The sequence below is a fragment of the Gopherus evgoodei genome, chromosome 1 (genome assembly GCF_007399415.2).
Source record: "Gopherus evgoodei ecotype Sinaloan lineage chromosome 1, rGopEvg1_v1.p, whole genome shotgun sequence".
Classification (NCBI taxonomy): Eukaryota; Metazoa; Chordata; order Testudines; family Testudinidae; genus Gopherus; species Gopherus evgoodei.
Window position 1 is genome coordinate 156,223,015 of NC_044322.1, and position 6,587 is coordinate 156,229,601.

General features: G+C 39.0%; 1 long non-coding RNA gene across 1 annotated transcript; it reads right to left on the minus strand.

Annotated features, from left to right (window-relative positions):
* Nucleotides 1–490: 490 nt before the first annotated feature.
* Nucleotides 491–5,782, minus strand: LOC115658011. Its single transcript, XR_004002112.1, has 3 exons — nucleotides 5,736–5,782; nucleotides 1,574–1,675; nucleotides 491–570 (listed from the first exon to the last, which is right to left on the minus strand). It is a non-coding gene; the product is annotated as an uncharacterized LOC115658011 (long non-coding RNA).
* Nucleotides 5,783–6,587: the final 805 nt, after the last annotated feature.

The following is a 6,587-nucleotide window of genomic DNA, read 5'->3' on the forward strand; positions in this document are numbered from 1 at the left end:
CCCTTCAACCTGGCAAGGCCCATCTTGGAGACAACATGCGTCAAAGACACAAATAAGGGGCACAAAACATTCATGTAGGAAACTTGCTGAGGAATTTGCCCCTTGAGTGTAAACTGTTTGTATGGCTACTGATAACATCAATAAATCTCAACAATAAAAGTGAAGGGAGCATGCAATCTGTCTGGAATGTAGTTAACTTTGGGACTAAAATGAGTGACATTCCTCAAAATGACAGACAATTCACAGGCATGCTCACAGCTATTGGGATGAGGAGGAAGTAATAGGGTGAAAGGACGAAGAGAGAGCGAAATTTCCCCTCCAGTATTCCACTAGGTTTCCTGGTGCAGAGGGCCTCAAAAGACAGCTTTCCTGGGGAGAGTGAGCAGGCAGGAAATAGCCATAATTTCAGTCTCTCTTTCCACATGGTACATTTTTAATACATAGCCACAGATAACTAACTGCAATAAACCTTGACCAAAGTTGGCATTTACCTCAAAGTAAATATCCTGTTAACAGATCCAGAATTCTCTTGGCTGGATGGAGCTTATTGAAAAACTTTCCACGTGAAAGCTATTTTCAAATTGCAAAGCCAGAGAAGAAAAGAAAAAAAAATTAGTGTGCATGAACAGAGATTGTTTTTGCCTTTGGAGATATGTACTTCATCTCAACTGAAGTGCCACATATATTACCTATAGTATTCGAAGTCCTGAGTGAGGGGAGATTTCCTGACTGCAGCACATATATTATATATTAGACCAGGGGTAGGCAACCTATGACACATGCTGAGGCAACACACAAGCTGACTTTAAATGGCACTCTCACTGCCCTGGTCCTGGCCATCGGTCCAGGGCCTCTGCATTTTAATTTAATTTTAAATGAAGCTTCTTAAACATTTAAAAACCTTATTACTTTACATACAATAGTTTATTATCTATTACAGACTTACAGAAAGAGACCGTCTAAAAACATTAAAACGTATTACTGGCACACAAAAGCTTAAATTAGAGTGAATAAATGAAGACTCGGCACACCACTTCTGAAAGGATGCCGACCCCTGTTAGACCATGTTTGTGTATGCTGGTGCTCTGTTTCCATTATACTTTCTTTTCTTTCTTTCTCCCCAGCAAAAATAAAGCAGTATCTAGTACTCTCCCTTCACACACAAGTGTATACATCCATAGATGGGGTCAAATTCAGCCCTCTGTGAATGGGTGCAACTCCATTAACTTAATTGAATTAGACCCATATTGTGTATAGATGAGTACAGTGTGCATTTGCCAGTGCATAGACCTGTGGGATCTTTCTCAAGACAGGTACAATTGTTTTCCCATTCCAGTCTGCAACATAGAATCCTGCCCAAAATGTAATTAACTTAGCCTTTTCACATTAAGAGAATACTTTGATTTATTAAAGATAATATTAAACCCACCTTCCATTTATCCTTAGTTTCTTCCCTCCTCCCACTCCAAAACCAAAAAAATCCATCAACTATTACCATGTACTACACTGCTGACCTAATGTTTCAACTGAATTCTTGTTTATCGCATCTCACTTTTTCAGATATTTACACTACCTGAGCACACATCAAAGTAAAGGGGCTCTGGAATGGCTGCTTTTCATTCTCTGGACAGTGATCACATCATGCTTCACCATTAAAGGGATCCTGCTTGATTTCCTTTCGAGAAAAAAGAAAAGAAACAAAGTGAAGTCATTTCTAGTATAAACACACACTTATACAACCATTCTCACCCCTTCCTCTTTCAACACCTTTCTAGGGTCAACAGTGTAAAAAGATTTGAAGTACAGGTTCAGTTAAGTAAATAGACTGGGTGAAACAAAACCCAAAACATTTCACATACACTTGTACCAACATATATTATGAATTGGCACCCATGACTGCTCCCCTTCCTTCCTTTGTGGTGCTACTGCATCAATATCTGCACTTTAATTTTGAAAATAGTGCAGTAAGTGAGGGTAACACACAGCTGGAAGGCAAAGGGGAAGGAGAGAAAGGATACAGATAATATCATGCAGCTGCACAGCTAACCTATGAGCACAGCTTGATGGCTCCAGATCATTTAAGGTAAAATGTTCAAAATGACTAAAATGACTTAGGAATCTAGAGTCATATTTTTAGTTATTTAGGGACCTCAATGCAGATAGACACCTAGGTAGGAGTTCAAAGGCACCTAGTTGCCTAAATGATTTTGAAAATCACAGTAGGTGCCTTACTGCATGTTAGGCGCTTGAATACGTTTAAAATCTGCCCCTAAATCCTATTTTCACAACCACCTAAATCACTAGGTAGCCTAAGTCCCAGTGACTTTTAATGGGATTTAGAGGCTTTTGAAAATGTTATCCTTCATTTTTTCTCACTTTTATAAATTAAGGGTTTGACTTTCACAACTGCCTGGAAGAGATGGATGCCCAATCCCTATTAATTCTAGTCCAAATTCCTTAAGCAGCTTGGAAAATCTCAGTCTGAATAAATAAATTAAAAACATTCCAATCTCTTCCCAACTGTCACTCAGCCTTGCCATCATTAGTGGCTGATAGTGACAAACAATAGACAAGCTGCTGAGACTACAGGATCTTGTTCTGTTTGGCTTCCCACCGGGGTTTTTTTGCCACCCATAGGAATACTTTCCTCCAAATAACTGAGCAGAGTTTTGATATCTTGCCCAGCCAGGTAGCTTTATTTAGCCAGCTCCATGTGATTTTCTCCTTCTGGTGGCATCTGCTTCCTTGAGCACCCAGCGACCACAGGCTCTGACTTTTAGATAATAGTGGTAATCTCCTTAATGTATAAAAGGTTTGGTTTTAACATACCCACCCCACTGTGTCTTTTTCTTCCTGGCAGGTTATCCCTACACTACTCAGCCACTGTCTGTAATTGGTGCTATTTTGCCTGAGACCACATTGCTATAACCCTCACTGGTCTTCATCTTTGTCCCCCTTGGACCTAGCTCCCAAATGAAGTACCAATGTGGGAAATGAAAGAGAACCATGGAGGCGTGTTGGCCAATACTGACCAGAGTACGTATAAAGAGAAAAGCCATGGTCATTCCTGCACCTGTGACAAAAGTACATCCTCCTGCTGCATCACCAGAACTAGCACTAACAGGGAAAGGCTGCTTATCATCTTTGCTCTCCCTACATACTGGCAAGAAGCAGCTGCTTCAGCTACAGCACAGTTACTCCCAGCAACCTACCTTCAGGATCCACCCTGCTGCACAGTGCACTTATAGTGAATGGATATAGGCTAGCTATATCCTGTAATAGGACATAGCTGTAATACTTTTTAAAACCCTAGCCAGAGACTTGGATAAGGAGTTTTTTAGAGGGGTCTGAACCTAACTCCGACCCTGCATGTTCACACATACAATAACGACGTGCCAATCACTGTGGCGGGACTGTTTCTGTAGGCAGAAAATGATGGACCACTCCATAGAATAAATGTTGCATATCTTATATGGTATGGGACCCATCATTTTACAGAGGCCTTATTCTCCTAAGAGTGATGCTTCAGGCCAAGGCCATGATGGTAAAGAAAGGAAAAAGTTTTAAATATCCTAAATTTCCCTCGGCCTGCTTATCTCCAGCTCCCACCTTCATTGTGAGAAAAGCAAAGCTCCGGGTTTACTCAGGCCTGCTGCCCGTGAACAGCTATGGCCTCCAAACAGGGAGCAGAAACAATTCAATGAGAATTAGGTGACCAGTCACGCTGCTCAAGTTTTGACTACGTAATACTTATTATGATTTTATTTATTTGTACTGTGGTAGCATGTACAGGTCCCAGCCCCATTGGGTGAGGTGCTGCACAAATATATAACAAAAAGACAATACCTGTCCCAAAGAACTTGCCACCTATGGGCTCAGTCTGGAAACACACACACCACACACCACACACACAGAGCTTTATTCATGTGAGTTGTTCCATGGGCTTCAGTGGGACTATTCACATGCATTATAGTTAAGCATGTGCATATAAGTATTTGCAGAATCAGGACCCAGGCACTTGCAATGAACTGTCCAGGACCAAACCATAGGCTCTGTTTTTATAATATACGTGAGTGACAAACACATTTAAGAAAAATTGCTATCTGCTTTAATATGTTCTGGGAGCACAAAACATGCTGAATTCACCACATTTCTGGTTATTTTGTTAGTGCCGATGGATCCCTTGTTTAAAAAGACACAATGTCCATGTCGCTCTTACACCCATTCCTTTAAAAAAGCAATATGCATGAACAGAGTTGCTCTAATAATGTGTGTCAAATGCACATCAGTGCATAAACCCTATCTAAACAATACCATTCTTTCAGTGTCACCACAGGGCTGTGAGTGTTTTTATATGAAGAAGAAAATCTGTCTCCCAGGTTATAGAATTTTCTTACAAATTCTTGGTTTTTTTGGATGAAGAGCCATAAAGGTGAGTGGAAATAACCCAGAGGATGCATGAAAAAGTATAGTAATAATAATCAGGCAGCACAGGTCTCCATGCATAAATTTTTTCTTTTTCTGTTTTGATACGGGTATTATAGCTCTCTATATTCCCCCTTCTAGATGGAAACAGACAAGCCATTATCATATACAATTTTTAATATATCCCAGGATTTATCTGTGAAGACATCATCCCATATAAAAAATGAGTATATATGGTCATTAATGGTCAACATTAATGGTGTGTTTCAAAATATATTCGGACTATTATTTTAAAATATTTAGAATTTACTGGTATGACACTTGGTGTTTTTTATCTAAACCCCATGTCTGGAACAACATGAGAACATTTATTTTCAGTGCAATTTTATTAAACATTACAGCTGGAATTCTTTTCTCCATAGAAAATATCGATTTGACATTAAAAAAAACAACAGTCAGCAACTAAAAACTGCCAGAATAGTAAAAAATTATTTTCAGCCACAATGTTTCATTACCATTGAAAAATTGAAAAATTCCAAAGAAATCAAATGCTTGTTTAACTGAAGGCCCAATTTCCATAGTAAGAAGTTAAGATGGAACATTTTTGACAAAATCTATATGAGACAGCTGAAATGAATATTCTTTTCACAGTAGCAGATTTTCAAGAGTTCAGCACTCTTAACTAAGGTAAGATTTCCCAAAGAGCCCAGCTCCTGGTTAGACAATAATTAAGAGTCAGATTTTCAGAAAACCTCAGCATCCAACATGTGTCCAAAATGAGCTCTTTTGAAAAGCAGGCCATGATTGTGAGTTCTGACGTCTTTGAAATTTAAGGGAGAGAAAGTCCAGGTTACCATTACTGATAACTATAGATTGCTACCGAATATCATTTTGACCGAATGACTGAAAGCCCATCACAGATTTTGAGCAATCATACGACAGATTTGCAATCACAGGCGTATTCATGTGTGTAAATTCATTGTGTGCATAAATGTTAGCAGGATCAGGCTAATCCTATAACTTCCTGGCTAAATGAAGTGAGTGGACAAGAGAATCAGAGAAAGCATATAACAGGAGCAGAAGAAATCAATACAGTGGTTTAGCCAGAAGAGATCAGTGCAATGGTATAGCAGAAACATTGAATCCAGTGGTGTGGATGGAAGTAATCAATAAATACCCATTTGCTTTTGTGACAAGAGATGAGCAAACATATCCAAATAAAATAAAAACTAAACTGGACCTTTATCTGATCAACTCCAAGCTCTATCTTGTTGGATGCTTGCTATAGCTAGTTATATATGTATTTGTACCTTTTCTACTTTGTTTTTCAATTTCCATCCTCTCTTCCAGGCTCCCGCTAGGACTGGAGGCACAAGAGACAAAATACTATTATAGAATGAATGAAACATCTCATGAGAAAACATGGTCGTGTGAGATTTCCAGCATAATTTGGTAGACTCAGTAGCTTCGGATAGTTTGTATGGTGTTCAAATAAACATTATACTGCTGGGTAATATCCAAACAGAAACATCCAACTGCCCTTTGCTACATGTGGATGCTTAAAATATGCCTTTTTCTATGTTCTTTCAGCACAAAACATTTCTTCACCCTGCTCCCAAAAAATAGTCTGTGAAACCTAGTCAGTTCTGTGCCTAGCTTTCTATTTCTCTTCCCTTGTGTCTTGAAGAAACTTGGAAAGAAGGTAATTCCCACAATTACATAAAAGGGGGAATCTCTCCCGTAATCTGACTATGACGCAAATCCATTTCACTGGCTGCTTTTGATGCACTATATATTTTCTGGGAACATCTTGCCCAGCCTTACCCCCTAGCTTGGACTGACTTTCTATAATGCCTCGCTCCTTTTACCTCCTTTCTCCTGGGAACAGCTAAAATAGGTATAACTTCAACATTGATTTCTCCATGAAGAACAATCTCTCTTTTTTGCCATACTAGGGCATATTTTTTATCCCTCACATAAAAATCCTGACTTTGTCCTGTAGTAGTTGAAAATATTATTTTCTGCTTTGAAACTGGATACAGGATATTTACTTTCCAACTCCAGTGTGTGGGTTTCTGAAATGATAAGATACCATGCCCATAAGCTATGCATCTGACCCCAATTCTACTGTACCATTTATTACATTTAGCTCATTGTTGTTT